The following is an 11,436-nucleotide window of genomic DNA, read 5'->3' as shown; positions in this document are numbered from 1 at the left end:
ATCTCTGCAGACATCCGCTCCAGTTGATGCCGGACCGCTGCAGACCCCAGCTCCTATGCTCCCTCTGTCCCTCGATACCCCAGTCCCTGTGCTCCCTCTGTCCCTTGATACCCCAGACCCTGTGCTCCCTCTGTCCCTCGAGACCCCAGCCCCTGTGCTCCCTCTGTCCCTCGATACCCCAGACCCTGTGCTCCCTCTGTCCCTCGATACCCCAGACCCTGGGCTCCCTCTGTCCCTCGATACCCCAGACCCTGTGCTCCCTCTGTCCCTCGATACCCCAGCCCCTGTGATCCCATCTCTTCCTGAGAACCCTGTGCTCCCACCTCTTCCCGAGAACCCTGTGTTCCCATCTCTTCCCGATACCCCTTCGCTCCCCTTTACTCCCGAGACCCCCGTGTCCCCGTTGACACTCGAGATCCCTGTGTTCCCCCCGACTGTCGAGACCCCAGTGACTCCAGCCCGGCTTCCCGAGCGACTACTCCATCGGCCTCCCGTCCGACTACTCCGCCGGCCTCCAGCCCGGCCTCCCGAGCTGCTACGGCGGCTTCCAGCCCGGCCTCCTGAGCGGCTCCGCCCGCATCCTGCCCAGCCTCCACGCCGGGCTCTGCCCACATCCAACCCGGCCTCCCCGACGGCCTCCTGAGCGGCTCTGAATTTGCAGTGACAGTGAGATGCATCGTAGCAGCAGTGACAGTGAGATGCATCGTAGCTGCAGTGACAGTGAGATGCATCGTAGGTGCAGTGACAGTGAGACGTTCCATCACAACGTGGTGACTTCCACCTTCAGCCGTTCTGTTTCATGTCAGTCAACGTGGAAACTGAACAAACATAATCGTGATTGCTTTTGTTGCGACAGTTTACATCAGTTAGGTGCACTGAAATAGGAATGTTAAATATTTTACATTTACCTTTGTTTTATTGAAGTGTAATTATAGTGTAATTATTTTCAGAATGAGAGAGAAATGTGAATGTGGAGACCTGTGAGTCTTCTACGGGTGACATGTTTTATTCTTCTTTCTTTACGAAAGCTTCAGCCTCTCTGCTGCAGTTATAAGTGTTGGAGACTGGAGGCTATTCTTAGCCTGGTCTAAATATCACCCATCTGCACAAACATCCAGTCGCAGGAGGTGAAGGCTGTTTGTCCGGTTCTGCTCTCTGCCTCACACACACGAGAGCTTCTTCTTATTCTGCACACAGATGTTGGCTTTAACAAACACACACGGAGCTCTCCCCCTCCTGTGCTGTTTGTCCATCAGACGTTCAGCCACAGAAAACACAGATGTGGTTGTTATCAGCGGGGGGCTGCACCCTGCATGTCTCTCTGACCATGAGCAAGGCACTGCCGGGCAGAGCTTCCATGTCCTGTGTGGATTCTCCCAGGGACACTCAGACAAGACATTTGCTCAGTGTCACTTCTGCACCGGTTACATAACGAGAGCTTTTGTTTGACTGGTTTGCTCAACGGGAGGTTTCAGTGACAGGTATGTTCCAGTCTGAAGTTTACGTAAGCTCTATTTGTCAGTGTTATGCTCAATTCCAAGCCATCAAGTTCACCGGTGTTTGAACAGAGTGGACGGCTGCCGCGGGTAATGTAACATGTCGTTGACCAAATATAACTCTGATTTATCTGGGGACACATCAGTAGCTCCTGGTCGGAGTCAGTCGTAACAAACTTGTACAGAAAGTTCTGAACACAAGAGAAAGAAAAGATCACGCCTCCGCTGCTTCTTTCATCATGTAGGTCATATGTGATTTCAGTGATTCCAATGGTTGAAGTGTCGTCGATGCTCCTGCACATGAGGCCTCCTCAGGTTACTATCTGACTGCCTTCAGGTCATTTCAGTATAAAGGCAAACAGTAACATGCCCTCTCTAAATAAAGAGATGGCACCATTCCACCTATTTGTGTCAGTTCCAGGTACTGAATGCTTTTACGTGCAGGCTCCATGACATGGACGGGACCATATAATAATAATAATAATAATAATAATAATATAATAATAATAATAATAATAATAATAATAATACGCTTTATTTTTATAGCACCTTTCATACAAGAATTGCAGCTCAAAGTGCTTCACAGCAAAAACATAAAAATTTGTACAAGATTATACAGAATAAGCTACACATTCTTGGTAGTCTTCCCGTTTCAAAAACAAACCCCAGTTTGTTAAGTTTTAAGAAATCTATCGGTTAAAGCCAGTTTTTCTCCAATAATCTTACACATTTATCAGAGAAACTTCCTCTTGTTCCCGTGGTAACACAGTCTATTTGATCTCAGATTTTTCAAAAATACACACATGGAAGTTACCTTTACACATTCAATGTTAAACCAGTTATAGCAAAAATGAACAGTACAGAATTAAATAATTTAAATTAGTTTAAAGTGGCATAGAGTAGCAGCATTAAAAATGTCACCATTAAAAGGCTAAAGTAAAGAGATATAAAATATCACCAAGGCTAAAGTAAAGAGATATAAAATATCACCATTAAAAGGCTAAAGTAAAAAGATATAAACTATCAACCTTTTAAAGGCTAAAGTAAAGAGGTATATAATATCACCATTAAAAGGCTAAAGTAAAGAGATATAAAATATCACCATTAAAAGGCTAAAGTAAAGAGATATGTTTTTAGCTTACTTTTGAAGATATTGAGAGAGCTTGCCTTCCTAATGTCTACAGGTAAAGTGTTCCATAGCTTTGGTACATAATTGCAAGGCTGCATCCCCGATTTTCTTTTCGGTGTTTCTGGGAACATTTAATAAACCAGTAGTTGATGATCGCAGTGTTCTTGGGGGAACATAGTTGATTAGAGAGTTGGCAGTGTAACTTGGTGCGGTTCCGTTTAGGGCTTTGTATACAAGAAGAAGGACCATAAAGTAAATTCTAAAAGTTACTGGAAGCCAGTGTAGAGCAGCTAACACTAGATTGATGTGCTCTCTCCTCTTGGTTCTAGTCAGTAGCCTCGCTGCAGCGTTTTGGATGAGCTGAAGTCTCTCCGTTGTTTTTTTTGGGAGGCTGGTAAAGAGTGCATTACAGTAATCGAGTCGGCTTGAGATAAAAGCATGGATTAGTTTTTCAGCATCCTTTTGATTTATAAATTGTCTGACTTTAGCTATATTTCTAAGGTGGAAGAATTATGTTTTTGTCATCTTGTTTATGTGGGATTTAAAGCTTAGATCTGAGTCTATGATAACACCAAGACTTGTAACTTCAGGTTAAATCCAAGGAGAACGTTTCCCCATGTTATTCAGCATCATCTCTCTTTTTGTTACAGGACCACTAGTAGTAGGATTTCAGTTTTGTTTTCATTTAATTTGAATAAATTATTGCTCATCCATTTATTTATTGCTGACAAATTATTGGTAGTGATGGAGTTAATAGCTGTAGCATCATTTGGTTCAGCAGAGATGTACAGCTGTGTGTCATCCGCGTAGCTATGGAAGCACATAAGCATATGATCGTTCAGGTTATTAGTTACACCTGTGATGCTGCTGTACCTTAATTAACACCAGCTGTTTCCTCTCCAGCTCACATCAGCAACGTGCTGCTGTGAGCTTTGATAAGTTAAATCAATTATAAAACAAATGTGTAAATGTAAAAGCTAAAACAGGCTAAAAGGCTCTGTGGGTTCACTGTGAGCAAAGTGTTTAGGTTATACATTTGATTTCAAATGATTGCTATACATCCAAACACAAGGGCACAGAATACTTAGGCAACACATTGTGGGACGAACATCTGCACACTAACTTCACTGAATGCACTTCAGTATCTCAGCCTGCGAAGGCTCAGCTGTCACGTTCTTAGTGTAGTTGTTATTAATTAGTGATAGATGGGGAACCATCTATCATATGTAGTGTGCCAACTACAGGGGTTCTTCTCAGCCTCCCTGGTAAAGTCTACTCCAAGGGGCTGGAAAGGAGGGTTCGGCCAATAGTTGAACCTCTGATTGAAGAGGAATAATACGGATTCTGTCATGGTCGTGGAACAACGGACCAATTCTTCACTCTCGCAAGGATCCTGGAGGGGGCCTGGGAGTACGCCCATCCGGTCTACATGTGTTTTGTGGATCTGGAGAAGGCGTATGACCAGGTCCCCCGGGTGATACTGTGGGAGGTGCTGCAGGAGTATGGGGTGAGGGGGTCACTTCTGAGGGCCATCCAATCCCTGTACGGCCAAAGCGAGAGTTGTGTTAGGATACTCGGCAGTAAGTCGGACTCGTTCCCAGTGAATGTTGGCCTCCGCCAGGGCTGCACTTTATCACCAATCCTGTTTGTGATTTTCATGGACAGGATATCGAGGCGTAGTCATGGAGGAGAGGGGTTGCAGTTCGGTGGCCCGAGGATCTCATCGCTGCTCTTTGCAGATGATGTGGTCCTTATAGGAAGTTTTTCCTTGTGCGATGCGAGGGTCTAAGGACAGAGGGTGTCATAACCTGTACAGTCTGTAAAGCACACTGAGACAAATGTATAATTTGTGATATTGGGCTATACAAATAAATTTGATTTGATTTGATAGCATCATCGGTCTGTGACCTTCAACAGTCACTGGATCGGTTCACAGCCGAGTGTGAAGCGGTTGTGAAGAGAATCAGCACCTCAAAATCTGAGGCCATGGCTCTCAGCAGGAAATCGGTGGATTGCCTACTCCGGGTAGGGAATGAGCCCTTACCCCAAGTGAAGGAGTTCAAGTACCTCGGGGTCTTGTTCGCGAGTGAGGGGACGATGGAGCGAGAGATTGGCCGGAGAATCGGAGCAGCGGGGGCGGTACTGCAGTCGCACCGTTGTGACGAAAAGAGAGCTGAGCCAGAAGGCAAAGCTCTCGATCTACCCGGTCGATCTTCGTTCCTACCCTCACCTATGGTCATGAAGGTTGGGTCATGACCGAAAGAACGAGATCACGGGTACAAGCGGCCGAAATGAGCCAGTTGAGGTGGTTCAGCATCTAGTAAGGAGCCACCTGGGCGCCTCCCTAGGGAGGTGTTCCAGGCACGTCCAGCTGGGAGGAGACCCCGGGGAAGATCCAGGACTCGGTGGAGAGATTATATCTCCTCACTGGCCTGGGAATGCCTCGGGATCCCCCAGTCGGAGCTGGTAGATGTGGCCCAGAGAAGGGAAGTTTGGGGATCCTACTAGAGCTGCTGCCCCCGCTACCCGAGCCCGGATAAGTGGTAGATGATGGATGGATGTATAGATAAGGAACTTGCTTCAAACAGCCACAGTGTTGAGTGTTTAATGACTATCAGCTGACGTAGGCCTCCTCATGTGAGAGGCTTTACTGAGTGTCTGTGATTCAGAACATGAGACAACTCATGACACAGTGAGCATCGCTGCAACATCAGAGACTTATCCAGAGGTCGGGTCAGCTGTTACCCCCCGAACTCCAGAGAAGCTGCATGAAGGAAGAAATGAAGATGATGCAGCAGGTTCTGAGTATATTAAGCAGATACAACAGAACAGCGAGTAAACAAAGCGGTAGCCACTCGCTGCAGAACTACCTGTCACAGGATGTGCAGGAAACCAGTTCAGTGGACAGTCGCGATATTGCAGAGCAAACTGCAATACCTCGAGACCTCAAACTGTTGACAAGGTCAATGTTGAATCTGTCTATTATGAATCATTGTTCCATGGAGGTTTCATATTTGTGAGATTTCCTCGAATGTAAAGTCTTTGGGCTGGCGGGAGAAACTTTACTGCACATTCTGAAGTCAGAAATCTTCTTTGCCGTCTGTGTCACGGTGAGCATCGTGTGTCGATGCTAACCCTCAGTTTGCACAAGATGTATGAGGTCAGGCAGAGACCTTTGGTGCTAATGTCTGATGTCTCGTGCATCATTTTCTTCCTGCAGTCGCTCCTTCTCCTTTCCTTCAGTCCACAGATCCGAACACTTCATCATCGCAGAGCTTCTTCTCGTGTCTCTCTGGTGGTCAAACACCCAGCTGTGTGTAAAGTGAGAGCTTCCCGGTGGCGCGGCGTGAGAGTGTGTGTCATACACAGCTGTCTCCCTCTCCTGCATGTGTGTGAGCAGCAACCATTCACTGACAGGGATTCTCTTGTTTTCTGATTTTATATTATTGTTTGGCTCAGCAGGAACAAGTTCCCTCTGAGTCTCCAGCTGCTGCAAAACACACCTGGTGAACGTTTCTGATCATGTGACTCACTTACATTATAATCTCAGGCAACCCTTCATACACCACTATACAGGAATTCATATTGTAATAGTATAATATGCAAACCCCTCAGGAGTCAAGGCTTACCAAGATCTTTCAAGTAATAATAATAATAATAATAATAATAATAATAATAATAATGAAACGTAATATCGTTGAACAGAAATCATCAAGGGAGCTGATTTCAGATTCTTCAGGCTCGTCTCATGTTATTTATTTGATGATGACAATCAGACATCTGATCTCACACACATCAGGTTACAACTTCTGATCTAATCATGTTTATTTGTTCTTGTGCGTCTGTGCTTCACCTTCTTCTCGTGTCGGAGGTCTAATGAAAATATAAACAAGTCTCGCTTTTTAATTAAACAGAGAATCTGCTCAGGAACAGACATGCACCTTAAATCAACTAGTAATCTGTCAGCAGGTGGTTCCCACTGGTCCTTGAAAGTTTGTGAATTTGGGAAAAAATCGACACTATTTTGTTGAATGATAGAAACAGTTAGTTTTACAGAACGTTAGTAAATGCATGTCTCCTGCAGTGTTTCCCCTCCCGCCTGGAGAGTGTAACACAGTAATTAACCTTTATCTGTGTCTCAAACTAGGTCCTTGATATTTGATCGGGCCTGGAAGGTTCTTGAAAAGTCCTGGAATTCGAAGGTGTGGGAGCGCTGTGAGTAGTGAGCAGGTAGGAAAGAGAGCTGTCCCTCATGTCGCTGCTCATCCTGCAGGAAGTGACGTCTGTGAGGCGTCTGTGAGGCATCTGTGAGGCGTCTGATGGCGTTGAGCGAGGTGAAGAATGTGGGCGGATGTTGTAACCACACATCAGCTTCCTCCTTCCAGCCTGTAACTACAGCGGGAGGAAGTTACAGAGAACATTAGATATGAAGTCAAAATCAAAGGAGGAAGAAAGGCCATCAAACTTTTTCCCTGATGATCCATAAAAGATTTTCTTTTTGTTTTCTTTTGTCCGTTTCACTGGGAAACACCCGACAGTTTGTTTAGTTGCACAGAGAAATTTCTTTCACATATGAAACATCTGAGAGTTAGAAGAAGTTCTTCATCAGAACTAGTTTTCTTTCTTCTTCTGTGAGTACACATGTTGAGGTAGATGTGTTCACAGAAGATGTTTGTGAAGTTTGATACACAGCATTTCTAACACCATGTGGGATGATCATGTAGTAAATACATGTTTTATATTCCTGGTCAAGGTTTCTTTAGTAGCAGCACACTGACACGTCCACATGTTACTTCAGTAAAAGTGAAGAAGCAACAAAAAGAAGTAAAGGTCCTCACTGAGCAGCAGAATGTAACATGTGTTTACATTATGATGACTTCATTCATTCATTCAATCATTATTTACATTATACATTAAACTGACAATATTTTCTTTCTTTCTTTCTTTATTATTTGGTCTGAAATGTCAGAAAACTGTAAAAAAAAAAAAAAAAAAAAAAAAAAAAGGTTCAACGACGTCCGAATGTTTTTCAATGATTGGAACTGTTGCAACAACTAATTGATTTATGGACTAATGATTGCAGCTTTATTATTACTACTAATAGTTTGGAAGCTTTACATGGATGTAACTCATTTATACATTCTGGGTACTTTAATCATTCACAGTGTTTCTGCGGGATATAAAGTCGCTGCCAGATAAATGTAGTGGAAAGTACAATATTTCCCTCGGAAGTGTAGCGAGAAGCAGTGCTGAAAAGTAACTAAGTACATATAAGTACGTTTTTGAGGTACTTGTACTGTATTATTATAGCTTAAGATCAGATAAAACTTAATTCATCTACCCAGCAGTATATAAAGTATATAAAGTATTTAAAACTAGCTCCTCCTTCACCTGCTGCAACATGTGATGAACACATTAATGCATCAATACTTATAACACTATATTATACAGCTTCTGAAACGGGTCATTGCGTAAAAATTGTACTTTTACTACTTTAAGTATATTTTGATGTCAATACTTCAGCTCATTTATTTCACATTTCTTTAATGTGTATTCGCTTTTATCTCCTCGGAATCGTTAAAAACTTGAGTACTTGATGATCCCAGCTCGTGAAGTCTTCTCGCTTTCTCTCCGGACTGTCCCTTTAACACGCGGGGCAGCGCGCGCAGCGACAGCGTGTCTCGGCGGAATGTAAACAGAGGCTCAGTAAACGCACACAATCATGAAATAAACCTTTATTTTCCTCGTGCGGCCCGTAATCTTGTGCATACTGATCTTTAAGTGTGATGAAGTCAGAAGGATGTGTGTGTGAAGAGGGTCTTGCTGAATGAGCACCTGGAGGGGGGGACAGAAGGACCCCCCAGCAGTGCCCGGCGGTGTAACTCGACGCTTCAGGAGTTGCCATCATCACATGGCAGATGGAAATTTCCACTCTCCCCGCTTGTTAAATGGGAAGGGTCTCCACTGCTGCCTGCACTAGTCCTCCTCCTCCGCCTGCTGCAGCTGTCCACCGCTCCCGGAGGTAAGCCCCCAACATTTACATATCAATCCCTTACTTTTACTTTTTTTTATCTGCCCCGCATGTGATTTGCTGCTTAATTTTGACCACCATGTTTGAAGCCGGTCAGTTTAATTCTGGTGGTTTGTTTCATTTGAATCGAGAGGATTTTACAGCCTGATTAGAAAATGTAAGAAAATTAAAGGTTTGAGTTTGCGCGTGAGTTTAATAGTTTTATTTTAAAGTCTCGTGTTTGTTTTTGCTTGGTTGTGTTTCCAGATACATTCACAAACACACATGTTTAGTAAAGAGCAGCGCGTGGAGCTTCCTGCAGGGTGTTGCCTGGAGTCAACGTAAAGCTGCGCAAAGCGCTAAACACGCGTCTGTATTTATAAGATAATTAGTTTGATGCTTTAGTGTGTGAACACACTGAAAATACACGACTCCATCCAGTCCACAGTGGATCTAATGGAGGGAAAGTACACTTTGCATGTTGTGTTTGCATGCTGCGCTGCGTTCCGCCTTTACTGACACAAAACACAAAGGCGACTGTTGTTGTTTTCACTTTGCATCTTTTCTCCTGCTTTGTGTCCGCTCAGTGTGTGTGTGCGACTCGCATACCATAGAAATACAACTACTGGGAAGGTAAAACCAAGAGAAAAACTATGAATTACGGTTTAATAGAAGTTCTGGATTTATGTAACAGCGGACTGGAGCGCACTCATTACATATGTAATGAGCGCATCACTGGCTGCTGCAGGCTCTGCTGGGAAACACTGTATACAATTGTTGGATTCATTTTTACTTGATTTTCTCTCCAAAACGTTGTGAGTGCAGAGCGGATCTCATCTCAAACCTTAGTGTTTAGGATTTAGGTATTTTCCCAAATGTGCTTTTGTTGGATGGTTTCCATAAATGTGCTCGGTTGTTGTTCTTTGCATTTCAAACTTCTCCCCATATTCCACATGCAGCAGAGCGACTGCTCGTGGCTGGAAACAAAGAGTAGATTGAGCCAGGGGAGTATCTCGGCATGTTTCAGGGAGTTCAGTTTCTGTCATTGCCCTTCTGATTGCTAAAAATACCCGGTTGCCACACAGTGACTGTGCATGTCCATTTCAAACCTGCTCTGTTCTCCATGCACCTTACTTACATAACTAATCTTTGAATGTCTTCTTAAGTATCTACTTGTAATATGATCTGTGTTTTATGGGGATTGTGGCACTTTTGTAACGTGCAGGACAGTTTTCTTTTAAGAAATGTGATTAAATAGAGAAAAAACAGGAAACAAGAAAGCTGTCAGTGACTGAAGAAACCTCTCTCGGCTGCATCTTCCCATTTTAAAAGAAATAAAAGAGTTTAATCTCTGAGAGTCTGTAAACATAACCACGTCCAGCAGCTGGAGGCTGCAGAATACGTTTCTTCACCATCGTCCCGAAAAAAACATTTATCTCATCCCGAAGTCAAAGTAAACCTACAAGAACTCTAAATGTTATCCTTTTACTTTATTGTCACCTATAGAGGTTATCTGCAGAAAAACACTTAGGAAATAAATGATTGTTGTTTTTGCTTTGATTTAAAAAGAGAACTTTGCATCAGGAGTTTTAATGATGTACTTTGAAGAATGAGGGAAGGAGCTGAGGCAGATGCTGAGAGTCACTCACACAAAGACTCCGTCCCACAAAGGGGGGGAAGCATTTGGCAGTTTTACAAAACACTGTCAACACATTCAATTGAAATCTGAGAAGGTGGTACGCTGTGGAATGTAAGGAGCCGTTTATTTTACCTGCAGGATTGCATAATTCAATGACATGGAATGTGCATTGAGCTCACATGAAGTGTTCCCAGCGAGCCCCTGCAGCAAAGCTGTTTTCAATGTGACACGTTGAACCTCGCAGGGAAAGTCCCTTCCTTCCCTCCCTCCACCGGGTCAGAGGTCAGAGGTTCAGTGAGTTGCTGAACACACCTATAAACATGTAGGATGTTTGTCTGCTTGAGCACTTAGTTCCCCAAACAAAACTTTTACAACTTGTGATTGTTTTTATCAATTGCTTCCATCACATTGAGCTTCTAAAAGTATATAAACTATATACATTCACATATGTTTCTACTTCTCTTAACATTTGACCCAAACAGAATAATCTCTTGTGATCTAAAATGTCCAGTAAAAATGCTTTTTCTGCCAAGACTCTGAACCTGGATCAACATGAACCAGTTTTCAAGCGTGAAACTGTGATCGATGAGAGAGAGAGAGAGAGAGCTCTCATTACATTCTCTCGTTGTAACTCCTCCAACACGGTGGCATGTCAAACTAAAGTCCTGCTCCGGCCTCAGATAATCACAGCAACACAGCGGTAGAGAGACACGCAGAGGAGCATTGTGACCCGTTCTGCGTAATTAAATGAATGATAATTATGTATCTTTGACCTGCTACAGGACGCACACATGGTCTTGACAGTTGAGGTTCTGAGGCAATTTTTGAATTCTTTGACCCACAAAGTGTCAATAAGTGTCTTTTTATTACAATACTTTGTTTACTGTATAATAATGTCAACTCGGCAGGTCATAGTGACAGCCGTCTGATGTCTTTAAATAAGCCGTCAGATGAGTTCTGTGTGTGACCAACGTCTGTACGTCGCTGAACGTCGCTGAACGTAATGTTCTGTCCTGGTTGTTTTCTCGTCTGAGCGGACCACCATGGGAAGACAGTGTAAAGGTGCTTGATGGACATCTTGGTTCAGGTGACTCAGCAGCTGTGTGTCTCACATTACACTGAGCGGCGTTTCCCTCTTGGACACGTGGTGCAAAGAGCACAG

General features: G+C 43.7%; 1 protein-coding gene across 1 annotated transcript in view; it reads left to right on the top strand.

Moving 5' to 3' along the window:
• The first annotated feature begins 8,489 nt into the window (after positions 1–8,489).
• Positions 8,490–11,436, top strand: part of slc38a4 (solute carrier family 38 member 4) — a 23,902-nt gene continuing 20,955 nt past the window's right edge. The window contains exon 1 of the mRNA XM_029461676.1: positions 8,490–8,647. The gene's annotated coding sequence lies outside the window, so the exon portion shown is untranslated. The remainder of the gene's footprint in view (positions 8,648–11,436) is intronic.

This window comes from Cottoperca gobio, chromosome 23, assembly GCF_900634415.1.
Source record: "Cottoperca gobio chromosome 23, fCotGob3.1, whole genome shotgun sequence".
In the NCBI taxonomy this organism is placed as follows: Eukaryota; Metazoa; Chordata; class Actinopteri; order Perciformes; family Bovichtidae; genus Cottoperca; species Cottoperca gobio.
The sequence above is the reverse complement of the archived record's forward strand: the minus strand, read 5'-3'. Positions and strand labels throughout refer to the sequence as shown.